At 49.0% G+C, this 27,715-nt stretch overlaps 1 protein-coding gene across 1 annotated transcript in view; it reads left to right on the top strand.

Moving 5' to 3' along the window:
- The window catches only part of Epb41l5 (erythrocyte membrane protein band 4.1 like 5), a 415,759-nt gene extending 388,596 nt beyond the window's left edge, over positions 1–27,163 (top strand). Inside the window, exon 26 of the transcript XR_007980534.1 lies at positions 27,151–27,163. The gene's annotated coding sequence lies outside the window, so the exon portion shown is untranslated. The remainder of the gene's footprint in view (positions 1–27,150) is intronic.
- The last annotated feature ends 552 nt before the right edge of the window (positions 27,164–27,715 follow it).

Raw genomic sequence — 27,715 nt, 5'->3', positions numbered from 1 at the left:
CTATGTGTGTGTGTGTGTGTGTGTGTGTGGTGAATGAGATGCTTCTGTCAGAGCAAGGATGTGGAGAGCAGAGGATGACCTCTAGACGTGGTCTTTATCTTTCAATGTGATTGAGACTCCATCTCTCTGTTGTTTTTTCCACTGCACACACCAACTGGCCTCAGTCTGGGAACTTTCCTGTTGCGCCTTCTATATCCCAGTAGGAACGCTGTGGCACTCACTAACTGTCCAACTTTCTTGTGGGTCTGCGGATTAGCCAGGCAGGCAGGTTTGCACAGCAAGTTCTTTGCCTACCAAGCCATCTCCTTGGCCGCTTCCCCTGACTGGGTTATTTCAGCTACATACACATCTTAGTTCAGTGTCTATTGCCATAACAAAACACCCACAAACCCCGCCTTGGACAGAAAGGGGGTAGTTGTATTTATGTGTCATGGGTCACAAACCAATGAGGGAAGCTAAGACAGGAACTTAAGGCAGGAACCTGGTGGCAGGAACGGAAACAAAAATGATGGAGAAATAATGCTTCCCGGATTGCTTTCCATGGCTTGTTTAGCTTGACATCGCATGCCAGGACCACCTGCCTAGGGGTGGCGCCACCCACAGTGAGCTGTGGCCTCTCACATCCATCACTGGCCAAGAAAATGTCCTACAGGCTTGTCCACAAGTTGGTCTGATAAAGGCATTTTGTTAATTGAGTTAGCCTCTTCCTAGATGGCCCTAGCTTGTATCAAATTACCAACAAAACAAAACACCTACTTTAGGAGAGATACTTAAGTATGCGTGCTTTTTAAAAATCCATGACCTAAGCCTATGAGTTCTTAATGTCTCTTACAATCTATCCTAATTTCCCTATTGCCCCAGAGATGTTTTCTTATAACCCTTTGTTTAATCAGGACCCAGACAGGTCCTGCACATTGCCTTTGGTTGACACCTTCTGCAGTGTCTTTTATCTTTAATAGTGCACACATACATGTGTGTGCATGCACATACAGGGAGAGAGGGAGAGAGAGAGAGAGAGAGAGAGAGAGAGAGAGAGAGAGAGAGAGAGAGAGAGAGAGAGAGAGAGGGCTCTCACTTTTGCTTGAGTTGGTGTCGCTAACTTGCTGTGTGGTTGAGGATGACCTTGAACTTGTGATCGTTTTGCCTCCATCTCCAGAGTGCTTGGATTACAGGGACGCACCACTGTGCCTAGTTTATGTGGTACTTGGGATGGACCCCAGGTTTGTGCCTCCTGGGTAAGCAGTCTGCCTACCGAGCTAGATCCCAGCACCACAGTTCTCTTTAAAGGCCATTTATTTGTTGGAAAAAGGCAGCCCTCGGGGAGACCAGAGGACAACCTCAGCTGTCATCTCCAGGTGCCATTTACCTTTTATTTTAATTTTAAAGCATATGTCATGCTATTGCTATTGTTGCGTTTTTGTTGTTAAGACCAAACTATAATCCTATAATCCCTCCCCCTGCTCTTCCTTCCAACCCCTCCCTTTCAATTCATGGCCTGTTACTCTTTAATTATTATTGTTGCATTTATGCAAATAAATATATAAATGCAGCCTGATGACTCTACTCAGTGTATATTTTAGGGTTGGCCACTTGAGATTGGATAACCATCCGAGGGGCTCATCTCTGGGCAGACTAATTCTCTCTCAGCAGTCTTTGCCTGTAGCTCTCCATCTAGGGGCAGGGCTCTGTGTGAACTGCCCATCCACATGGCCTGTCAACTGTGCTGTCATTGCGAGGGTCTTTTCCTTCTTCCCCTTCCTCTTCTCCTTCCCCTTCTTCTTTTCCTTCTCCTCCTCCTAACATGATTCATTTTATTTCATATGTAGACATCTTGCCAGCATGTAAGTATGTACCCCGCGTGCACACATTGGCACTGTAGATGATTGTGAACCACCAGATGAGCACTGGAATAGCATCCAGGCCGCTACCAGAGCAACAAGTGCTCTTTCAGCGCCACCTCTGCAGCTCAACAGCAGGTGCTTTTGTTTTTGGTTTATACGTAGAATGAGCGCATTGTAAACGCACCATTAGAAGTCTAACACAGCATAATACAGTAAATACAAGAACTGGCAGCCGCCATCCATTGTCAATAGGGGCTTTATGCACCGTGCGTAACTGGGTCGACTCTGCTTTCACAGCTGGGAGTGCGGGAGGTTTGTACACCACCCTCAGCACCCACACGAGGTAACGCCTTGTGTAGCAGTGTTATGAGGGCTATGATGTCACCAAGCAATGGGAGTTTCTCAGCTCCATCCTAATCTTATGAGACCATGGCCACATCTGGAGCCTGCCATTGGCTAACATGTCCTTAGGTGGAGCAGGCCTGTGATCTTTCGGAAACAGAGCTACCAGCTTCCATTTGCATCTTATGGGCAGGTGCATAACTGCTGATCTCTTATGAGGTCACAGCTAAGTTGTCAGGTACTGTAAATTTGATGGGTGTGATGGGTGTGTTTGAAATGTCTCACTGGCTTTTCCTGTCATTGTTTAGCATTCATATATAACACATCATCATTCTCTCTCTCTCTCTCTCTCTCTCTCTCTCTCTCTCTCTCCCTCTCTCTCTCCTCTATCTCTCTATCTCTCTCTCTTTTCCCTCTCCGTCTCCCTCTTACTCTCCCTCCCTCTTCCTCCCTTTCCCTATCCCTCTCCATCTCCCTCTCCCCCCATGTGTGTGCATGTATACATGTGTGTATATGTGCATGTGTAAGTCCGAGGGTGAGGCCAGGTCTCTTGATGAACCCAGAGCCTATTGGTTAGCTAGACTGGCCAGCCAGCAGGCTCTAGTGATCCACCTGTCTCCTGGGGCTACAGATTGTATGACCACACCCAGCTTTAACATGGGTGTCAGGAATCTGAACTCAGGTCCTCACGTGTGTGTGGCTGACACTTTTCCTACTGAACTGTCTCCCTAGGCCTGTGTGTGTGCCTGCAGGCTGCAGGTGTACATGTGTGCATGGGTGCACATGCATGTGTGCTGTGCATGCATGTGTGTGGAGGCTTGAGGACAGTCTTGGATGCTACGCTTCAGGTGCTGTTCACCTTGAGAGGATCTCTCCATGGCCTGGAACTCACCGCTTACGCTTCCTGGCTGTGAACCCAAGATCCTCTAGCCTCTGCTTCCCCAGTTCTGGGATTATAGGTGTGGACCACCATGCATAGCTTTTTTTTTTTTTTGCCTCTGGGGATCCTGGGAATTGAACTCACAGCCTCATTTTTGTGCAACAAGCATTTGACCAACTGAGCCATCATCTCAGCCTGTCTTTCTGTGATTTCTAGAAATTTCCATGTTGTTCTTTTTTTAAAAAAAGATTTATTTATTATTATATGTAAGTACACTGTAGCTGTCTTGAGACACACCAGAAATGGGCGTCAGATCTCATTACGGATGGTTGTGAGCCACCATGTGGTTGCTGGATTTGAAGTCAGGACAGTCGGAAGAGCGGTCAGTGTTCTTAACTGCTGAGCATCTCACCAGACCCCATGTCATTCTTTATTACATCCATCATCTCCTACACTCGGGTGGTGCAGCAAAGGCAGGATAAATAACTGATAACTTCTCTTTTAAAATAAACTTTTAAAAGTTTTCAGAAGAACACTAATTCCCTAAAATAGCTCTAGGAATGATAAATATGTTTTTTTTTAAATGATGGTTTAAAAATTTAAAATTCCAGTAGTCGTGTGTGAGGTATGTGTCTGAGTGTAGATACATGGGCCACCAATGCCGGATTCTCCTGAGGCTGCAGTTACAGGCAGTGCTGAGTCACTCGCACAGAGGCTGGGAATGGTCTTGTCTCCTCTGCAGAGCGCAGGCACTCTCAGCCACGAAGCCGTCTCTGTAGCTCCCTCCTGTTGAATGAAAGTCTACCCAAGGACTTCATTTTGATTCCATTTGCAAAAAAACCGTATTTCCAAATGTGAGCACATTCCGAAGTGGGGATTAGCAGGCCTCCGAATCTTTTCAGGGAACGTAGTTCACCAATGACAGGGACATGCTGCTATCTTTAGGGGCAGTTGGGAAGGACTGTGACTGAACACTGGGAGACTCACTTCCTGGCCTCACCTGGCACATGGCACCTCATACCTTATCTGTGGTGGCTCTGGGTGACACCGACAGTTGCTTCTGAGGGTGGTTGTAGAAAGCAAACGAGTTCACACGAGTGAGCCCTGGGTCTGTGACTGACAGTCATAAGTGTTGCTGTGGGTGTTACATGGATAGCACCTTGCCACCGTCATCCGATCACAGCCCGAGGATGGCTGTGATGTGATGGGGTGTTAGCTTGAAGCCCGTGGTGAATAATGTGGGTTCCAACTCCAGTCTGCTTCCCTTGCCTTTCTTTATGGAGACTTCCTAGGGAAAAGAGGAATGGGTGTGGGGTATGGGGGTGGGTGGTGTGGGTGCTGGGGGGGATGACTTGGTGACTGCGAGACTTCTGCATGGGCTGGTGTGATGGCCCAGTGAGTAAAGTCACATTCCACCAAGCCTGGGGACCCCATGTTTGTGGACCTGAATGGTAGAAGGAAGGAATTGACTCCCAAAAGTTGTTCTATAAAAGTATGTTCTCTGCACATTCATACACACACACACCCTCACACTCTTCTGTGTGTTAGACACTGAGAGCAGAACCATGCACACTACCCCTCGTGTTCATTGCTGTTTAGGGATTTCTGTGTCTCCATTTCCCTAGTGGGGAAGCTGTGATTGGTCCAGCTGGGAAGCAGTCCCCCAGTTTCTGGACACAGACTTGGTTCTCTTTGCTCTTTGCCCCCCCTCCCAGTTCCTGAAGAGAGCAGAGGGCTCTTGTTCTCCTACCTCCATCTCCCCTGGTTCAAGCTGGCTGACTGAGTGGCCCTGGTGACAGCCCTTTGCTCTGCTCTGATGCTAAGCCTCCAAGATAAATGTGGACGGGCGAAGTGACCACGACAACAGCTGACACATATCAAGCCCTGGGTATCTGACAGCCTTCTAAGTCCTTTCTTTACATCTACTGCTTGTGTTCTCCCAAGAACCTACAAGATGTATTTAATAATTAATCTTATCTTTAGCTTTTTTATTGAAATAATTTCAAGTCTTTTAAGTTTGGCAAAACCAATCTAAAGAACTGAGTATGTGTGTGTATGCATCGTACACACGTGTGTAAAGGCCAGAGGCTGATGAATTGTGTATGTGTGTGTATGTACATGTACACATGTGTGGAAAGGCCAGAGTGTCTTCCTTGACTCCTCTCCACCTTCTACATGGAGACTGTGCCTCTCATTCGATCCCAGAGCTCCAGCCTTTGGCTGGTCTAGCTCGTCAGCTTTCTGTGGGGCTCCCACGCCCACACCTCCCCCGTGCTGGGTGGCAGGAGGCCACCACGCAGGCCCAGTCTTTAAGTGACTTCTAGGGATCTGAACTCCAGTCCTCAAGCTTGTGTGACAAGCCTGTGGCTTTTCCCTCTGAGTCATTTCCCCAGATCCCCACCCAGCTTCTTCTGATGAACATCTTACACAGCCATGGCTCAGCCATTAAACCAGAGAGGACACTGACCTCAGCACAATGTCATCAGCTCATCCACAGCCTGATTTAGCAAGTTTTCCTGCTCACACCTTTATCTGTCCCCGGATCTAATGCAAGGACTCCTCCACACCCCCTGTGCTCAGCGATCCAGCTTGCTGGAGCCTTCTAGCATCCGTCGCCCCGACCTCGCTCTCCTTCCTCTACCTGGAGAGAGGTATGAGGATGCTTCCTAGAAATGTCTCTCCATGTGAGGCTGTCTTCCATTGCCTCTCATATGAATTCAGAACAGATGTTTTTGATAAGAGGACTGAAGAAGGGACCAGCAAGATGGCTCAGTGGCTAAAGATGCTTGGTACCAAGTCTGACAATCCAAGAGCAATTCCTTGGACCCACAGAGTGGAGGGAGAGAGGCTATCCTCTGAACTCCACATGTGAGCTGAGGTACAGGTGTCTAGCCACACACACACACACACACACACACACACACAGACGAAATAAACGTACAAAACAATTTTAAAGAAAGCCAAGAAGGGAGGCCTGCCCTGATCCTATCAGGAGGAACTTGAGGTCACTTTTACACCATTGTCAGGATGAGCAGACCACAGCAGACAAGAATAAGAGACTTGGTTAAGTTGTAGCCAAGAGCTACCATACCCACACTCGAGGAAAAGGGATGTACAGGTGTGTGTGTATTTAATCATTATGCACCCGGGGGAGCAGTGAGTAGGTCCCAAGCCCGGAGCTATCAGTGAGAGGACAGAAAGTCACAGACGGGGGCAGCCAGGGTGAAGCCCCGCGTAGACACCAAGGAGGGCTCAGGTGCTGCGTGGATTCTCCCAGGGAAACAGGAACATCCATTCACCTCCGATAGAACACTGATGACAGACCAAAGAAATGATTCCACCCGAGCTGAGCATAGCCAGCCAGTGAGCTCACTTTGTCTACTTACAGGGGCATGTGGGACTCGAAGGCAGTTGTGTCACAGAACAGCCCACCCAGCGGTGACAGCCATAAAAGCTGCACCCCTGGCTTCTTCACAACTAGCAGGAGCCCTGTTTTATTTGTCTGTCTGTCTGTCTTTGTTTTCATTTTTGCTATTTCTGCTCTATAGCCCTGGGAGGGGTCTCAGCTTTTAAGTTTCATGGGCTTCTAGAGCTTGCACATTTTCTTTACATCCAGAATCTTGTGTGTTTGCTTAGCTTTCTGAGTCTTCAGTGTCTCCTTCCTCCCTCCTCGGGGGAGGGGTGGGTGTTAGGACCCCGATGGACCTAGGGATTGCTTTTTGACTTAGAGGTAGTAGCCACAAGCCGCACTAAGGCAGGTACTGGCCCTGCGATGCACCTGGTCCAGGTGGGCAGGCCAGCAGAGCTTTGGAGTGGGGCTGAGTCAGATGACCCAAGGCTCTCTCCCCGGGCTGATGAGAGGGTGCGTGTGCGAGCACAGACCTTGCTCTGGGGTGACAGTGTGAAGAGCTAGGGCTTTGGTAAAAACCAGGTAGCTATGAGCCCTCTCTACTGGGCACTGTTCACGAAGTAATGAAGCGAGGCTGGGATACAGACCTAGGTCTGCCTGGGTCATCCCTCTCCTTTAAAACCTACTAACCAGGGCTATTGTGGAAGGGGGCGGGGCAGTGCAGAAGATGGCAGTCTGTATTAGGATAATGAGTGTGTGTGTGTGTGTGTGTGTGCCAACAAGCACGGGGGATCCCCCTGCTTCTGCCTCCTTGGTGCAGGAACTACAAGCATGTGTCACCAAGCCTGGCTTCTCTGGGGAAGCGAACTCAGGATCTCCTGCTTGCAGTGTAAACCCACATCATCTCCCAGATACATGTTTTTAATGCCGTTTTCCCATGAACCCTCATTCCTACCACTCTATCCTCCTCTGTCTCCTCTTGGAGCTCTGCATCCTGTGCCTGCTCTCCTGCTCAGCCAGCACCGTCTTCCTGCCTCCTCCTGTGATCCACACTTCTCCCTATTGCTTCCCTGGGGCTTGGCATAGAGAACAGTGGATACTGGCTCCATCCCTGCCTCCTCTCCTCCTCTGTGTGTGTGTGTGTGTGTGTGTGTGTGTGTGTGTGTGTGTCCCCTCCCTCCTCTAGCCCTGCACAGCCTGGACTAGAGACACACTCATCGGATCCCAGGCAAGAAAGAGGTACATCCATGGGGCCATTCGCAAGCTTTCTCCTCCAGGATCCCTGCCTTCCCTTAAGCTGTAGGTATCCAGGTGCTGGTCCTACAGAAGGACGGGGAAGATTCATTTCTGGCCTGCAAGGCCTGGTTGTCAAGGGCAGGGCCTGTAATATGAGACCCATTTTCTGGATGAACAAGCACCTCTCTCTGCTTGCCTGACTCTGGTGGTTGCCAGGGTCAACAGGGCGCCATTTTTGGCTGCAGGCTGGGCCCCGGGTTTCCTGAAATTTCCCCTGCGGGTATCCCATGCCAAGCTTTGTTCTGAATCCCGTGAGGATGAGTTTCATCTTAAACCTTTTTATAGGTTTTCTCACAGCTATATACGTGTGGTAACTCCTTTTCTCATTCCTATGACAAAATCTCTGATAAATCAACGTGAGGGAGCACATACTGGTGAGCATGAGCTGGCTGGTCACACTGAGAGAGAGGTGGTGCTGGTGGTCATCTGTTCTTTCTGTGAAGTCCAGGTCTCCAGTGCACAGAATGGTGCTACCCACATTTAGAATGGAGCTGCCTTCCTAAATTAACTTAATCTAAATCCTTGCAAGCTCAAAATCAGTCCTGATTAATATCCTGCTTACCTCCAAGTTACCCACTAGGAGAGAATATAAGCCTCACAAAGACAAACACTTCTAAGGTTTCAAATGTTCTAAACACTTTCAACTTGGGAATCAAAGCAGCTCATGACTTCCCTCTGTGTCTACCTGACTGCCGCTCTCCCTGGTATCCCAGACTCCGTTACCCTCATCCTTTAGGATTGGTCTTGTAAGACTTTCTCACTGTTAAGACTAACAGAGGGCTCCCAGACCCCAAACCATTACATAAGTCTGCCTCCTGCCCTGCTCTGTGCTGCGGAGGATATGTTGGCTTCATGCTCCTGACTCAGGGCCCTGACAGGAAGGTGACAGAGACTCATGCAAACTAACGGGGCACCTCTGGGTGTGTCTGTCCCTGTAGTACTCGCCTTGGCTGGGAGGAGAACCCCATGAGCTGCTTGGTCAGCTGACGAAGCACCTTCAAGTTCTGTGCTTGGTGCAACCGCGAGGACACGGTTGCGCTGAGTCTGCTCGCACCATGTGTGATTCTGCTTTCCCTGGGTCACTCGGGGTCCCTGTCTTTCTTGCTTCTTCCTCATGCCTTGTGCACTGATCAATTCCTACTCCACTTTCCTGTCTGTAGGCCAGTGCCCTTCGGCCCTACCCAGGTGGACACGGCCTAGTCCTGGCAGCCAAGGGCTCAGACCATACTGGTTCCCTGGGCAGCTGTGGTCCTACTGATGTTCCTCTGCCATAGGAAGGACCTCCACACAATCTTCAACTGTGACCACAGGTAGACAGTGCTTCTTTACACACCCATGGGTGGACCTCAGGCTGTGGAACAACAGATTAGAGAGGGCTTTGGGACACAGAATAGCCTCTGCTCAGAATGGCAGGTGTTTGCCCACAGTCACAGAGCCTCCGTGAATTTGGCATATGATCAATGGAAGTCACACATCACTTAGTGACAATGATACACTCGGAAAAAGGCATCAAAGGACTTCGCTATTGTGCAAACATCAGAGGGTGCTGAGACAAACCTGGGCCACAGCAGCCCACCACACACCCAGCCACACAGCACAGACCTTTGATTTTGTTTCCCATAACCCACTTGTTCAGTGTTTAAAAGGAAAAAAAAAATCCCTCAGCTGCCTCCAGACCAGTTCATATGGACTCTCCACTTGCTAACATGCAGTGATGATAGATTCCGACTTTGTGTGTGTATGTGTTGGACTGTGAAAGGCAATCCGTGTTCTGTTGAGTGAGGCTTGCTCCAGAGACCCAGTAGAAATTGCTACAAGGGGAGACCAAGTAGAAATTTCTACAAGGGATGAAACTGTGAGCTATGTTTCCAGACACTAGGCTCCTGACACCATGAAGCCCTCAATGCCGTAATTCTGTGGCCATCTGTCACGTAGGGCCACGCCCCAAGCCCCTAGTATACTGGCTGGACTCCACGCCCACAGACACCTGGCAACAGCTAGGTATGCCCCTCCCCATGGTTACCAGCAGTGTCTTGAGAAGCCCAAGAGCTAGAACCTGACATCCCTGGCCTCTGAGAGGCCTAGAGGCCCCAGACTGTGCGCTTTCCTCACCCCCAGCGCAGGGTCCAGTGACCTGACACAGCCCCATGCCTGTCCTGCAGCTAGCTGCCTATGGGGTCACACTGCAGTGTCTGCCCTGCCAGAGCCAGAGAGCTCAGGTTTTTCCCTCACTCCCCTTTACCTCATGATGCACACCCTACAAGTTGCTGCAGAGCCCTGCATATATGTAGTGGGTATAAGTGTGTGTGTGTGTGTGTGTGTGTGTGTGTGCATGTGAAGAGGCCAGAGACTGATACCAGCTGTCTTACCCAGTCACTTTCCAACTTGCTTTTTGAGAGAGTCTCCCAGTGTGCCTGGAGCTTGCTGATTTGGCTAAGGGGGGCTGCACATCAAGCTCTAAGGATCCCCCATCTCTCCAGTTCTTAGATTACTGAGGGCTGTCACCATGCCTGCTGACTTTTTAAACAGGTACCAGGGATCTGAACTCTGGTCTTCATGCTTGCATGAGACAGGTATGCTTCTGACTGAGCCTTCTCCTCAGCCCCGAAGCCTTTTCTGTCCACGGACTTTTTGCTCTGGGTGTGATTGATCGTCACACACTGACAGATGTGCTTTGGTCCCTGGTCATCAATCATTACCAGGTTCACTATCTCTGACTCGGAGCCCATTGGATCTCCATTAGTCTTAGAGCCTTCTGTAGCATTCGAATGCCCTCTAAAGTCTCATGGATTCTGAATGCTTGGTCCCCAGTTAGTGGCTTTGTTTGGGACAGTTTACATGGCATAGCTTTGCTGGAGGCAGCCCCTGGGCTTTGAGACTAGAAACCTCATTCCACATTCCGCTCCTCTCTGCTTCTCAATAGTGTTTGCTCCTGCTGCTGTGCCTGCTGTCTGCTCCCAGGCGTCCCTGACACGAAGCACTCTCACCCCTCTGGAACCATAAGCCCAAATAAAATCTTCCTTTTAAGTTGCCTTTGGCATTCACGGAGTTTTGTCATAGCAACAGAAAAGAAGCCAACACACCTTCCATGGCACAGATCATTTAATCGTTTGTCTCTCTGTTCTTTTTCTTGTTTTATTATTATTATTTTTTTTCTTGAGGCAGGCTCTCATGTAGCCCAGGCTGCAGTTTGGCTCTGCAGTCAAGTGTGACCTTGAACTTTTGATCCCACACACACACTGCATGTTTTCAGTGGTGGGATTACAGGCATCATGTGTTGCCATGCCCAGAATTATGTGATTCTGGGCTGGAACCCAGGGCCTCATGTATGCTAGGCGAGTGACTGAGTTATGTCCCCTGTCCCAGGCCCTTGTTCTTGTTTTTCAAGGAAGTATCTGTGGTAGAACAGGACACACCTACATGGTGATCAATAACCAGCGCCATCTTCCCACTTTATTAGCCATTTGTCACTTTTGACTCCCTTCCCATATTGTCACTTGATGTGGCTTCTTCCTGAGCACAGTGACAACAGTCTGTGTTATGCTCAGGGTCTGAAATGAATGAAATCGTGGAAAAAATGGTACAACCAAGAGACCTGGTAAGGATGAGATACTGCTGCCAGCCAGTCACAAAAGTTGTACCTCACTGATGGATGCAAACTGATAATGTTGTATGACGACACTCCGTGTTCAAGGGTTATATAAAGCCCTTTCTGTGTAGCCCTCAGAAAAACGTCAGCCACAGTAGGTTCTCGATAAGTGCTAGCCATTGCTATATTTATCATGACTACTTTCTCTAGGTTGGGAAACACAAAACTGTCATTCCGGAGCTCAGAAATGGTCTGAAACTTCATTTTTTTTTATCCCATTAGAATTGGTCTGCTGTGTTTATTAAATGAGTTTATTTCAAGGGAATGGTATGGTTCCTATAATATATAGAAAACTGGATAGCTGTGGTGTGACCCTTCCTGAGGAGGGATGAGCAAACGTTCTACTCATCCCCAATAAGGCACTGATGACAGACCAAAGTATTACCACCAAAGTCCAACTTAGTGACTGGATGGCTTTCCTGGACTTGCTTACAGGAAGGAGTATGGGCGAGGAGTTACTTACAGGAGTCACCTACAGCAAGGATGACTCAAAGGCATCTGCATCAAGCAAACTCAGCATGAGTAATGACTCACAAAAGCTGGAACCAGGAAGCTCTCTGTATCATTTGCACACAGTTTGACAGGCAGGGGATTCTCCACCCCTCAGCTGCTACTTACTGCTATTTAACCTTGGGGAAGGAGGAACCCGAGAAGTCTGATAGGTTTCAGGAACTTCCTAAGCCTTGGAAGTTGTTTGCTTCCTGAGTCTCAACCAGCCTCCTTTTAGAAATTTTCTAATTCTTAATGCGCTTCCCTCCAGAATGGACTATTTGAACCTAGAAGAAATTGCTACACAACTGTAGACTTCCCATATTTGACAGCTGTGGCTATTGCAATCACCTCAGTATCAAACTTGCTTGTCTTGCTTGCTTGTAATTACACAATGCCAGGCTGCCCCATTTCAGATTCACAGATTTAGAAGGGTTCTGAAAACATGATATCCCCACTTCTTCCTTTAAATAATAATAATAATACTAATACTCTTTTAAAAAAACTCTTTAAAATTATTCATGGAGATGGGAGTATAGTTTGGTTGCATAGTTTGGTTACTAGAATGCTCGCCTAGTATTTCAAAGCCCTGAATTCCACCTCTAGCACCCCACCCACCTGGCACACCAATATGCTTGCACTTGGGAGGTGGAGGCAGCAGTATTAGAAGATCATCCTCATCAAAACATCTAGGCCAAACCGACTTTTTCTTTTTAAGGGAATTATAACTGGACAGCTGAAGGGAACGGTCTATCAGTCTGTCAGTGTCTCTGGACCCTTCTACTTCCTGGAATTGTTGTTCTGGGGGAAATGCTGCTTTCTGAGAGATACTCGGAGAGGTCACTTTGGAATGTAGCTGTAACACCTCATGCAAAGCTAAGGTTTTGGGTTTCCAGCTCCAGCCCAGATCCACCCTAGAAGGTCCCCCTCTTCTACAGAGCAAGGGAAAGACATCCATACTAATCTCAAGGCACTTTGGGGATAGAAAGCGCGACTTGGAGGAAGGAGTTTTGTCTAGGACGACTTAGCCTGTGGGGCAGGGACTCCGTATGTCTGGGTCTTTAACCCTCACCTGTGTTCATCCTCTCCCACCAGTAGCTTTCTCAGATTCCTTATGTCTGCTGCACCTGTCCCGCCCCAGACGGGCCCCGGGGCACTGAGGGCTTCCTGTGAGGATACCCGCATCCCAACATGCAATGGGGCATTGCTTTTGGGGCCCCATTTCTCCCCCATGAGATCAGTAGCTATCTTTCACCTATATTAATGCCTGCCACTAAAAACTATACCCTGAACAATCAAACAGGAAGCAGATGCTCATCCCATTTTATCTATGTATCTATCTATGTATATGTGTATTTATGTATCTATTTCTGTATGTCTGTATCTATGCATGCATGCATGCATGTATGTATGTATGTATGTATGTATCTATCTATCTATCTATCTTTATTTATTTATTTAGGTCAACCACAGTTAAACTTATTACTCCAATGGTCCCCATAGCCAGTGCCCCAAGCATGACTGCAGGGCGCCTGCCCTCCAGGCCTCCCCACCCGGTCTACCCCTCTGGGGAACTCCATTCAGGCCTTGGATTCCATAAACTTCTGAAGGCATTTATTTAGACTTTTGGATACCTGGCATTTCCCTCTGAAAATGATTAAGAGCTGTGTGCTGCCCACCCCACGGCCTACCAGGCCGGTCCCTGCGGAGGGTGACTTTGCTGCCTTGAATTTCCAAACTGAGTAGACTCAGCATCAAGCGTTAGCACCGAGCGGCCCCAGCAACCTTTACAGTAGCCCTGTGGGAAGAGTCTCAAGGCATCTTCTGATAAGTGGGCACTGTGCAGTGTGTGGCAATACCAGGCCACCTACAGCCTGGCCAGGAAGTCATCTGGCGCTGGGATGCCTTCCTTTAGGTCTTTGTGTTTGTGGGTCTCAGCACTACTTGGCCGGGGGCATCTGTGCTTGTCGAAGGGGTCCCCAGCCAGGAAATGCCAGTGGTTGAACACCCGCTAGGAGAAGACCTGGCTACCAGTGTTGAGACGCAGGATCAGCTCAGCCCATTTTAAAGAGGGAAATGTTGAGGCCCAGAGATCTTATGGAGGTCACTCAAGGTCACACAGCTAGTAAATGGTACAGTCAAGCTCAGAACCCACTTGTTCCTGTCTCCAACATTGTGCCCCCCATTTCCAATAGCACTATCTGCTCTCTGGTGCTAGGCGGGTGGACAGGGCAGAGTGGGGACCTGCTTGCAGAGGAAAAGCTGAGGCTTCCAGAGAGATGTTCCCGAGGACACAGGGCACAAGAGCGGAGGCTTCGCTGGAGCCCAGCCCTGGGTTCCAGACTTTGGGCTCCTGTCCCTCATCCCTGCTCAGGTTACACCCCTCTCACACCTCCCTACCCTTCAACAGCCACGGGGTGGCATCTCCACTCACTCCTACCTGACCTGGACTGGAATCTGGCTTTCCCGCTCCCACCCAGACCCCTGCATCCTCCTCTGGAGAACCTGCACAACTTGCTGCTCCTGTTTGGAGGAACCTTCAGGAAGCCCTTGCCCTGTAAGATTCCCCTCCGATCTCTGCCTTCTTGCCTGTATGCTGAACATGCTAGCTTTCCCATAGCTCTGCAAACAGGAAGCACAGTTGATCTATGCGGGAGACTTCGTACCTATGTCCTCGAGTGCTGTACTTCCGGTGTCTGCCTCGCCCTGGATGTAGGAGCAGCTCTGACTGTGCCCTCTGCATTTTATGTTGAGACAAAGTCTTATTTATCTCAGACCAGCTTCACATTCAATATGCAATCAGGGATGGACTTGAGCTTAGATTCTCCTGCCTCTACTTCCTCTAGCATTATACCACACCCCCCAGCTTATGTAGTGCTAGGGGTCAAACCCAGGGCCTTACGTATGTGAAAGAGGCAGTCCACTGACTAAGCCATACCCCTAGTCTCCCCCTGCAGTTTGGGCTCCAAGGAGCAGTGCCTTGGTCCTTGTTAAATGCACAGTCCACCCTTGACCTCACAGTACCTGCTACGTGGTCAGTCGTAGACTCCAGAGTCTATTGGCTGCTCTGGCCTGGCACAATGCTGCCCCTCAGAACTGGGGCATCATTCTCTCTTCACCTAAGCCTCCTAAAACAGAACAAATGGGAGGCGGGTCCCCTTGAGTGCCCCGGATTGGCCCTGGAGTGTCCTACATTGTTCCTGGAAATTAGCATCCACGGATACAGGAGAAGCACTCCACCCCCTGAGATGGGGGCACTGGCGAGAGAAAAGAAAAAAGATAGGCAAGATTCCTAGGGGGCCCAGCTCTGGGGCCTTCCTGCCGCCTACGACCCACACTCCATTTAGTTTTCGTAGTGGAGGGAGCTGTGGAGTCTTTTGAGCATCGATTCCCTTGTGGGCAAGGCTAGGTGTCAGACAATGGAGGGAGGAAAGAACTCGCAGAGTCTTGGCCCCACTGTCAGTCTCACCCAGATTAACAACTTCATCAGAGCCTTTGTTGATATTGACATTTGGTTGCTAGGTAACGTGTTTACTGCCCAATGAATAGGGCTTGAAGGCCAAGGAGGGCACAGTCAACAGATTGGCAAATAGAGCAAACATGCCATGACTTGATATGCCCATAGTGGTACCCAGGCATAGTTTAGGGACCAGGCCCCTGCAGGGATCCCTGAGGAGTCATAGCGGCCTCATGTCAAAGGTGGGGGAGAGACCAGTTGACATCAAAGATCCTGGTCTCTTGGCAGGAGTATTGGATTCAGCGGTACTATAATGTGGGGTCCCCACAACACTCAGACTCCAAAGAGGACTGACTGCACGCTCAACATGCTAACCTGTATTATCCTCAGGGGCATGGAGTCCATGGCACCCTCCCTGACAACATCACTGAGGTATTCAAAGGAAAGGGAAGGAAAGGGTTTGGTTCCTGTTAGCTACGTGTGGGCGCTATCCCGGGTCAGCCGCCAGGAGGAGGGATTCCATGTTTATCCCCTCTTGACAAAGAGTGATGTGTCTAGCTTCCCCCCCCCCCTCTCTCTCTCTCTCTCACACACACACACACACACAGGAATCTCATGATATTTTAACTAAATTTACAGTTGTATTTTGGGCTGTTTTTATTATTCACTTCGGGCACCATTTACCCTATGGGGTCTTTTGCTGTTGGATTTTGTTTTTGTTGTTGTTTGGTTTTTTGTTTGTTTCTTTTTGAAACAGTGTCCCCCATGGGCCTGAGACTTGTCGATCTTGCTTAACTAGCTGTTCAGCGACTCCTAGGGATCGTCCATAGATCTCTGCCTCGGAGGGTCTAGGATTACAAGCAGGTGCACTATGCCCGGTCTTGTTCTTGTTTGTTTATTTGGATTGCTTTTGTTTTTCAGGTGATTGGAATTAGAATTCACTCCTTACACTTGCTAGGCGAGTGCTTTGCTGCTGTGTGACCTCTCAGCCCTATACACAGGTCCTAGGGAACTGAACTCAGATCCTCACATAACTGCTTTACCAACTGAGCTGTCTCTGTGGCCTTATGTTCTTCATAAACACCACCCAAAGAGATTTGGGGCCACATGTGATGAGCAAGTGAGCAACCCTGCTCATTAGACCTCTTTAGGGCACTCCTTCAGGACTGGGCTGTGTGTGTGTGTGTGCTACCTGCTTTGGCTAGCGTCTGTCTAACTCACAAACTGGCTAGTTCGGTGACTAGGAGGCGGCCACCTGGAGAGCTCTCTGCTCGAAACACATAATCTAATTCTAAGCTCTCTGAGACTATGCCTTCCTCCTTGCTGAGCCAGCCGACCCACACTTCTGAGCTTTCAAAACCTACTAGACTGACTACCCGGAGCAACCCTCTGTAACATTCCTAAATCCTGCTCTCTGGGATCGACCCCACCAGCATGCTTGGAGGGTCAAGTGTTCCTAGTAACTGACATTTATGGTGCGACAAAGGAGGTAGCCTATAAGGCCGGAAGGTTTCCTTGTTCCCCATGTAAAGATAACTAGACGGACTCTATTAATGGAAATGTCACTCTAATAGCAATTCTTGAACCAAGCAAACAGACGTCATTGCCCAGGGACAGGGAAGCTGTTTGTCCCTAAACTGAACAGGAACAAGCTATGTTCCTGGTGTGATTCAGGGAGCACAGAGCAGGCACACCTCTGCTCCTTAGTGTTCACCAGTGGCAGGCATTACTAATCAATAGCAGCCCTGAATGTGACCTGCCCCCCTTTGTTTTGAATTAAAAGCGAAAGCTTTACCACCAGAGTAGGTCTCCACTGGACTCACCTTCAACTGAGTTGATCGGTATTTGAGATTCCCTGGCTTGCTCCGTTCTGAGGGTCTGAGCCGTTGCTCTCCCCGTTACAATGGTCTCCCGTGTCTTTTCCCAGCCTTGGTTAGGTCTTGGTGCAGTCTCCGTTCTTCTGAGATATCCCTTTCTCTACCTCGAATGGCACACTTTTGTGCTGAAGCTGAGAACTTTTTGCTTTCTTTTAGATGGCTTCTGAGCTTAGCTTTTATATTTACACCTATGGTCTGTTGTTTTTAAAGTTTCTGTGCAACACAGTGACCTGCTCACATGTCTGGGGTAAAAGATATTCTGAAGTTGGTTACATTGTTCACTGCTGACTGGGGAATCATGGGAGTTAGCACATCCATCTGCTTGAGCATTTGTCATTTTTTGAGAACTTTCAAAACTAGAATCCTTTACTTATTTGACAATTTGATACATGTGAACAATGTATCTTGAGATATATATATATATATATCTTGTCTTGTGCAGTGAGTTCATGAAGACCACAGTCATGTCATGTCCAGACAACAACAACAACTGTGACAAGAACTCCCGAGAAGCTCTCTTGTTGCTTTCCAGGAATCTACTGTGTCATTGTTAACTTCAGACTTTCTCCCATCAGTCTGTGACCCATTAGCCCTTGTTTTGGCATAAGGTATGTTGTGTTTGAGCACGGAATCTCTGTCTCCCATAGAACCATGTGTTTGAACACTTGGCCCCAGATGCTATTTTGGGAGGTTGTGGAAGGTGAAGTGGGACACTGGGGGTGGGTCTAGAGATTTGTAGTCTCCCCTTGTTGTCGGTCTGGTCTCTATTTCATGCTCTGAGAAGATGTAAAGAGGTGAGTTCTCCTCAACAACCCTGCTACCACAGAACCATGCGCTACCATGTCTTCCCGTTATAATGGCCCACATCATCTCAACCCAAACATTTCCTCTCCAAGTTACTTCTTGTCATGTCATATCAATGAGAAATTAATAGAGAGCATCGGGACCAGGAGTGGGGAGGTCTCATGACAGGCTAACTTTGCTCAGCAGCTTGATTGGATCCCTGGGACTTCAGTGACGTACACCTTTGGGTGTGTCTGTGAGGGAAAACCTGCCCTCAATGTGGGTTCCACTCTTCCAGGAACTGATGTCCCACGCCGAGTAAAAATGGAGAAATGAGAAAGTGAACTGAGTGTCAGAATTCACCTCTTCCTGCTGCCCTTGAGCAGCTGGCTCATTCACGAGCCTGCCGCCATGACAGATGCTGCCATGACAGATGCCGCCATGACAGATGCCGCCATGACAGATGCTGACACTGCAGTGCAAAGCAAGCCCTTCCTTCCCTCACTCATTTTTCTCTAGTATTTTGTCCCAGCAATTGAAAAAATAATAAGCAACACAAAGTATATATAAAGGTTCAGACTCATTTCCTTGTACAGAGATGTTAAATTGTTCTAACACAATTTGTTGAAAAAAAAAAAAAAAGACCCTTATTGGATTTCTTCCTTCTGCCTTAGTTAGGGTTTCCATTGCTGTGAAGAGACACCATAAAGAAGACAACTCTTATAAAGGACAACATTTAATCGGGGCTGGCTTATATTTCAGAGGTTCGGTCCATTATCATCATGGTGGGAAGCCTGGCAGCATCCAGGCAGACCTGGTGCTGGAGGAGGAGCAAAGAGTTCTACATCTTGACCAGAAGGCATCCAGGAAAGGGCTGACTTCTACAGGCAGTCAGGAGGCAGTTCTCTTCCACACTGGGTGGAGCTTGAGCACTGGGAACCCTTAGAGCCTGCCTACACAGTGACACACTTCCTCTAACAAGGCCACACCTCCTAATGGTGCTGTTTCCCATGGGCCAAGCGTATTCAAATTACCACATCTACCAAGCATCTATCCTCAGGTTATCCTGCACTCATTACTTTTCTCACTGCTGTGATGAAATATCTAACAGAATCACCTTGAAGGACTTATTCCAGCTCATGTCTGAGAGATTGTAATCCCTCATATCAGGAAAGCATGGGGAAGTTTATAGTGATTGATAATTGTGGCTAAGACTCTTTACATTTTGGGGACCAGGAAGCTGAGAGAAGTTTAGATTAGAAGTCGGCCAGGCTATATGTAATTCATTTCCTTTCTGTCAGCCCAACTCCACCTCCAAATAGTTTCTCCACCTCTAGAGACCAGGTGCTCATGGGGGACACTTCCTAGTCAAACCCTAACAAAGAGTAACCCTTCCTATTGGTTTATGGCTTTTTGCTGAAACACACACCACACCACACACACACACACACACACACACACAATCTATATTCTTTTTTCTTTTTTTATTCAATATATTCTTTATTTACATTTCAAATGATTTCCCCTTTCCTTGATCCCCCCTCCCCAAAAGTCCCATAAGCCCTCCTCCCTCCCTCTGTTCCCCCATCCACCTCTTCCCACTTCCCTGTTCTGGTATTCCCCTAAACTGCTACACTGAGCCTTTCCAGAACCAGGGGCCACTCCTTCCTTTTTCTTGGATATCATTTGATATATGCATTGTGTCTTGGGTATTCCAAGCTTCTAGGCTAATATCCATTTATCAGTGAGTGTATACCATGAGTGTTCTTTTGAGTCTGGGTTACCTCACTTAGGATGATGTTCTCCAGCTCCATCCATTTGTCTAAGAATTTCATGAATTTATTGTTTCTAATGGCTGAATATACTCCATTGTATATATATACCACATTTTTTTGTATCCATCCCTCCATCGAGGGACATCTGAGTTCTTTCCAGCTTCTGGCTATTATAAATAGGGCTGCTATGAATATATTGGAGTTTGTATCCCTATTACATGCTGGGGAATCCTCTGGGTATGCCCAGGAGTGGTATAGCAGGGTCCTCCGGAAGTGTCGCGCCCAGTTTTCTGAGGAACCGCCAGACTGATTTCCAGAGTGGTTGTACCATCTTACAGCCCCACCAGCAGTGGAGGAGTGTTCCTCCTTCTCCACATCCTTGCCAATGCCTGCTGTCTCCTGAGTTTTTAATCTTAGCCATTCTGACTGGTGTGAGGTGAAATCTCAGGGTTTTTTTCATTTGCATTTCCCTAATGACTAATGATGTTGAGCATTTCTTAAGGTGCTTCTCAGATATCCAAAGTTCTTCAGGTGAAAATTCTTTGTTTAGCTCTGTACCCCATTTTTATTAGGGTTATTTGGTTTTCTGGGGTCTAACTTCTTGAGTTCTTTGTATATATTGGATATTAGCCCTCTGTCAGATGTAGAGGGCTACATCTTTTGTAGCCAGGATACAAAAAAACCCAGGATAGCTAAAACTATTCTCAACCATCTACATCTTACAGATGGTGAAGATCTTTTCCCAATTTGTTGATTGCTGATTTGTCCTTTTGACGGTGTCCTTTGCCTTACAGAAACTTTGATATTTTATGAGGTCCCATTTGTCAATTTTTGATCTTAGAGCATAAACTATTGGTGTTCCGTGCAGGAACTTTCCCCCTGTGCCCATGTCCTCAAGGATCTTCCCCAGTTTCTTTTCTATTAGTTTCAGTGTGTCTGGCTTTATGTGGAGGTTCTTGATCCACTTGGAGTTGAGCTTAGTACAAGGAGATAAGAATGGATCAATTCGCATTCTTCTGCATGCTGATCTCCAATTGAACCAGCACTGTTTGTTGAAAAGGCTATCTTTTTTTCCATTGGATGTTTTCAAACAACTTCGGCAAAGTGACTGGTTATAAAATCAACTCAAGAAAATCAGTAGCCTTCCTATACTCAAAGGATATGCAGGCTGAGAAAGAAATTAGGGAAATGGCACCCTTCACAATAACTACAAACAATATAAAGTATCTTGGCATGACTCTAACCAAACAAGTGAAAGATCTGTATGACAAGAACTTCAGGTCTCTGAAGAAAGAAATTGAAGAAGACCTCAGAAAATGGAAAAATCTTCCATGCTCATGGATTGGCAGGATTGATATAGTTAAAATAGCCATCTTGCCAAAAGCAATCTACAGATTCATTGCAATCCCCATTAAAATCCCAAATCAGTTCTTCATAGAGTTAGAAAGAGCAATTCTCAAATTCACCTGGAATAACAAAAACCCCAGGATAGCTAAAACTGTTCTCAACCATCTAGATTCTTGTAGTGTTAGTGTCAGCCATGGAATCAGGAGAGGCAGAGCCTCTTTGCTCCTTTACTTCTGTACTACAAGTGTTATCTCCGTACACCATGCGTGCTGTGTGTATGTTGTACAGGTGTAAACATGAGTGTATGTGCGTATAGCTTTGTGTGAGCATGCTTGTGGAGGCCAGAGACCATTCTTTAGGGCACAGTCCATCTTTTTGAGGCAGGGCTTCCCACTGGCTTGAAACTCACTGAGCAGCAAGGCTGGCTGGCAGAGAGCGCCAGGAGCACACCTGTCTCCACCTTATGAGGATTACACGCACACACTGTTGTGTTCAGCTTTTTATTTTTTATTTTTAATGTGGGTTCCAGAGATCAAATTCAAGACTTTCTGTTTGCAAGGCAAGCCACTGAACTGCCCCTCCAGCTCTCTCAGCTCATATGTTCCTTCCTAACTCTTGTGTTTCTGTGTAAAAAACAAATCAAAAACAAAACAAAACAAAACAAAAAACTCAAAAAATCAAAAACCAAAAGCCTGACAGGGATTTAGTTTGACTTGTGTTGACTCTAGAGATGAATAGAAAGAAGACAAATATCTTAAAAACTTGAAGATTTTAATCAACTCTTCACATTCAAAAAATTATTTTATGTGTTCCGGTGTTTTGCCTGCATGGATGTCTGTGTCACATGCATGCAGTTCCTGAGGAGGACAGAAGAGGGCGTCAGACCTCCTGAAACTGGAGCTACAGACAGTTGTAAGCCCCCGTGTAGGTGCTGGGAGCTGAACCTGGAAAAGAAACCAGTGCTATTAGCTTCTGAGCCATCTCTCCAGACGCTCAGCTCTTTATTTCTGGTTCTTGTCCCCACGTCCTCTGAAAAGATGAATTGCCCTAGCTTGGCTCCTGTGCTGGGCTTCAGTCTGTAGTGTGACTGGAAGATTGTGGGACCTTTACAAGGAGGGACCTTGCAGGAGGAGCAGGATCACTGAGTGTAGCCCTAGAAAGGGTACTGGGAGGTGGTGTCTCTTCTGTCCTTTAGCTTCCCCGCACCATGAGATGGATGTTCAGCTTGCTTCGCCATGTGTTCACATCATGACCAAGGTTCCCACCACGGGCCTTGCCACAGGCCCAAAAGAACAGGATCAAGTTACCATGGGCTGAAGCCTCTGGAAGAGCAAGCCAAACTAAACCATTCTTCCTTAGAAGCCGACTGCCACATTGCGTGGGTTGGAGTGCTCTGGAGAAACAGAACCGGCGGGATCCATATCTATTACAAAGAGCTGGTTGATCCTGCATGGACATCTGCATATTGGAGAAGCTGAGACCCTGGCAGCCGAGAGTCCACCAAGCTCCAAACCTTGGCAGTCCTGCTGTGATGCCGAGGGTCTGGGGGCTTTCCAGGGGTCCACTGATGTTCCACATACACTGGAAGACTGAGAGGCTGAGTTCTGATATCGGTGCAGGATGCAGGCAGCACAGCAGCCATGATGAAGACTGGACAGACGCACGCACCAGCAAGACACAAAGGCAGGCAAGCATCCTTTGATCTTCTCTCTATCTGAGATGCTGCCCGGAAGCGCCACCTACTCTTTGGGAGGGCCTTCTCCCCTCAGTTAATTCCTCCTGGAAGTGCCCCCAAAGACCCACCCTTGTCCCTTAGTTGATTCCAGAACCAATTAAGTTCACGGTCAAGGTTAGCCATCATACACATCAATGTAAAATGTGTCTTGTTCAACCGAGCCACAGTGAAGTATGGAAAAGATTAACTGGGCATGTCCACTGTGGGCGTTTGGCTATAGGTACGGCTGTGAGTGGTTGACATTACATAATCCTGGTGTCTGAAATCCCACCCTTGAGCCTACTTTGGGGTAGGCTGCGAAGACTGCTTAAAATACCACTGCCAAGGGAGAAGAGTCGTCCAGGAAATCCTTTCTTGGCCTTTCGCAACTGCGCCGATGCCATGCCTGCGAGCGGCCTTGGCAGGCTTCGGAGGAGAGAGCAGATGTTGTTGGGGGTGGGAGCTCGAGCTCCATGCTTTACAGCTCTGGACTTGGCTCCCAGCTCTGCCTCTACCAGTTGTGTGACCCCAGGCAAGCCACTTAGTCTCTCTGAGGCTGGGTTTCCTTAGCTATGAGTGAGCCGTAAGGCTGTTTGCAGAAATAAATGTATTGTGATCCCCCCCCCAAATGTAAGGTTACAAGAAGCAGGAAATATTAGTTATAATCGTAATTACTATTGTCTTGGTGCTCAGTAGAGAAGAGAAGTCAGCACTGGGGGAGATGGCTCAGTCTGTAAAGATCTTGCCGTGAAAGCATGCGAACCTGAGTTCAGATTCCCAGCATCCACTTAAAAGCCAGGCGTGAGGAATGGTAGCACGGATCTATAATCCTAGCACTGGAGAGGCAGAGAAATCCTTATCTCTGGAGCCTGATGGCCAGGGATATGGTTCTGGATCCTGTCAACTGGACAGTATTAGCCATCACAGAGAGCCTCAGAGCCATAGGAGAGGCCTGGGGGAATCGATGGACTTTGTTCCCAGGGATTACAGAAACCGCGGTGGCAGGGTGCTTCTCTTGACTTCTTGTGCATTTTCTCAGTACTCCTCTACAGAGCATCTACTGAGTCTGTCCTGGAATCCCACTGTGCTGGAGTGTAGGCATGATCTGTGGTGCTGCCCTGGGAGGATGTTTCGAGGCCAAAGAGGAAGGAGCCAGGCTATGTCCCTGGGAAGCACAGGGAGGATGTATAGCTGTAGTTACAGAGGGTGATCAATCCACCCTGGAGACAAGGTGGGGAGACCTTGCAGGCAGCAGGCCCAGCATGGGCAGGCCTGGGATCCCGTGTAAATGTAGGCAGTCTTGAGATCAGCTGTTGGTATGTAAACGTCAGGGCACAGTGAACAGAAGGCCCTCTGCACGGCTGTGGAGAGGAGTCCAGATACCAGAGGAGGTGCCTGATTCCCTATAAGAGAGGAAGTCCCCAATGAGACCGTCATTGTAGGGCTTTAATTTCGTGTGTGTGTGTGTGTGTGTGTGTGTGTGTGTGTGTGCCCATGTATGTTGTAAAGGCAAGAGGAGAATGTCCCGTGTTTGCCTTAGCATTCTGTAGGTTATTCATTTGAGACAGGCTCCCACGGTAAACCTGGAACTCACAGGGGTTTTTGTTTTTGTTTGTTTGCTTGCTTGCCTGTTTTGATTTTTTGCTTCATTTAAGTTTTGACAAGTCCGGCTATCAGTAAGCACTGGACAATCTCCTACCTCAGCACCCCCAACTCCAGGGGAGGGGTTGCAAGCACCCGTAATCCCACTCAGGTTCTCCACGGGCACTAGGAATCAAAACTCCAGGGTTCATGCTTGCACACAGCAAGTGCTCTTATCCACGGAGTCGTCTCCCCCATTCCTCATTGTAGAGATTAGCAGGGTTCTACACGGACACCCACATTCTCTTGGTCTGGAAAGGGAGGCTGGAGGGGATAGCTTAGCAGAGAAATATAAGATTCCGGAGGCCAGATGCTCTGATCTCCAGCCCAGCACTTCCATGGTGCTGGATCCTGGACCAGTTCCCCCTATGGAGTAAAAGAATGTCACGGACACATCCTCACAGCCTTCCCTGTTAGATGGTGCCACAGCCTCCGTGGAGGGTTCTTATGTCACTTTGTTGTAGACCTAGGCAGTGGTCAGCAGGAAGGCTCCTGATGACCCCACCCACCCCTGGCGCAACAGGAATGGCCAAAAGAGAGGCCGGGTAGCATCCTGGCTTCACTGAACTACTCTATTAACATTCCCTCCAGGGAGCCTTGCCAGACCGGGAGAAGGCAGGCAGCAGGTGGAGCACTGAGAGGCCAAGGAAGCTGCTTAAGGTCGCCCAGCAGAGCAGCAGCAAGCTGGACCCGGCCCCAAACCTCCAGATGTCCAGTCTGATGCCCTGCCCACTGGACCATGAGTCCTTTAATGAGGCCACCTCCGCAGGACTGCAGGCTGGCCCACCGCCCGGGGCCGGTGACTTGCCAGGCATCCCAATCAGCCACACTGCAGAGGCCCTGCCCTCAGTGCCAGGCACAGAGACCAGGCGTGAGCTTGCCTGCCAAGCCCGGTGCTTCTGCAAAGTGGCCTGTTGGTCTGAGCATGCCCAGCCCTCTGACGAAGACCCCTGAGGAAGCAGCCTCTGTGTGCTCTCAGAGCCTAGAGATGTTGCAGGCTGCATTACGCATAGGCTCCTTCTGGTGGCTGGCCTTGATGCCCGGCCCCTTGGAGTCACCCCAGCCTCCCTGAACTAGGGACCCTGCTGTCAGTGCCCGTGGCCACCACTCTCATTCTAAAGGCCACTACTCAGGGTTGTGAGGGACCCAGACTCAGAACTTTGTATTCACAGTGGGTCTAGGTGACACAGGAATGCTGACAAAGGTAAGATTCAAACGGGGTTCCCTGGCTCCTTGGCTAACCTTCCCGCCTTCCCCTCAAGGCCTCACATTTATCCACATTCCAGTGGCTTTGGTAAAACTACCCTCCACTGATTGGCCAGGATCTGTGGACACTATGAGAGCTCCTGGAGGCCTTGTGTGTGAGGCAAGAGACCTGTCCTGGGCTTCAGGCATGACGCTTAGGGCAAAGATGAAGCCGACCTGACCAGGCAGAAGGGTGCAGAGCCTCGCCTTGGAGCCGCTGGGTGGGGCACTTTGTGGAGTGACAGACTGCCACCAAGTCCTAGGGAAGGAGGAAAGAGCAGCCTGTTGGAGCATCCCAGCTCGCCACCCCACCCAGCTTTTCCAGTGTTAGGGTGCAGGTTGTGTGTAGGGATTAGAGGTAGACACACGGCAAGAAGTCCCTGGAGGCTCCTTTCTCCAGTGTCCCCAGCTCCTGGGGACAACGATAGAGGTGCGGCCCGGGACTGGGACTTGGAGACAGTAGAAGCATGGCTTGCTACCACCACTTGCCCCCCTCCACCCCCCCCCCCCCCCCGCGCTACCTGCCCCTGGAAGCTGACAGTGGGGTTCAGAGAGGAGCACTTCGGGGGACCATCCTCCCATTCCAAGACTTAACCCACCTCTCCCCTTCTCGTTTCCCTCTTGGTTTCATTCCCTGTCCTCCCCCCACCAGCCCTCCTCCCCCCCCCATTAGGCCAGCACACACCTCAAAGAGACTCAATTCATTGATTCCTGTAACTCCTCCCCCACCCTAGCACACTCCTCCAGGGCTCTCCCAGGATTGTCCCCTCAAGTCAACCTTTTAGGGGATGGAAATGGGTGTGGCCACCCAAAGTAGGAGTGAGGGAGAGGAACACGCTAAACAGCACACACCCACCACAACCACAACCAACGTCCCTCTCAACACCCCACATTGTGCTCCGAAAGCCAGAGACACACACCGAGCCAGCATCTGTGTAGAATAATAAAACCGGGTGTGGACGTGTCGTTCTCACAGGACTTTTGGCTGAGCCCGGGCAACGCGAAAGCATGCATAGTTAACACTCCTGACTGTGTGAAGCCCATTGTCGCGGGCACCGGCTCTGCGAGGGACCCAGGGCCCGGGGCTTGGCAAGGGCCCGAGACATTTCTTGGAATGGTTTCTTGTTCATCACTGACACTCGTAATGAGAAATTTATACACCATCCTAGGCGGATAAATTAATTTCGAACACTTTAGACTTGGGAAGACAATGGTTCCTGGCAGGACTCTTTATCACCCGTTTTATTAAAACACACACACACACACACACACACACACACACACACACACACGAAGAAGAAAAAAAAAAGACAGAAAGGGGAGAAAAGAAAGAAGGAAAGGAGGGGGAACCCCTCAGGACATTCCAAACAAAACCCCCGTGTGCCCGCCAGGCTCTAGAGTCTGTGGTGTATGACAGGGGAAGAACCTTCACGGGCCCCAGGAGTTCTGAGGGCCTCACTAGGAGGCTTCATTAAAGGGTGTGCAGCTCCTCAAGGCTGTCTCCTGTCCCCTCACCCCTGGGGGAGCACAGCTTCCGCTCACCCCTGGCTCCATTCTGGTTGGCATTCTGGCCAAGGAGTGGGGTTTCCCAGGCTGCGTTTGTGAAAGGTAATTAAATTGCGATAATGTTTCCATTCAGACCCAAGGCTTGGGTGAAGCCCTGGGATTCATCAGACACACATGCTCCTGCTGCCCACCGACCACGAAGGCCAGCTTTGCAAGAGTACTGGCCAGGCCCACAGCTACCCTGAGCTTACCAGAGGACCAGGCCTGGGTCTGCAGAAATGGCCCCAGAGATATTAGCACCATGTGGCCCTGCTTCTCAGGAAGGCTCAGCTTGTAGCAAGCACCGTGCTGGCAGTCCAGTGGTTAGTGTAGAGGTGCCAGAGAGATGTTTAAGGTCTGTAGGTAGCCTGACCTGGGTTCTGTCTTCTATGATACTGAGAGGGAGAGGATAACGGGTGAGTTCCTCAGCTCAGGAAGGGCATGCTGTCTCGGCATGCTATCGTTAGGCCATGAGTCTCCACTGT

This window comes from Apodemus sylvaticus, chromosome 12 (genome assembly GCF_947179515.1).
Source record: "Apodemus sylvaticus chromosome 12, mApoSyl1.1, whole genome shotgun sequence".
NCBI classification, from domain to species: Eukaryota; Metazoa; Chordata; class Mammalia; order Rodentia; family Muridae; genus Apodemus; species Apodemus sylvaticus.
This window is presented reverse-complemented; position numbering and strand designations above follow the sequence as displayed.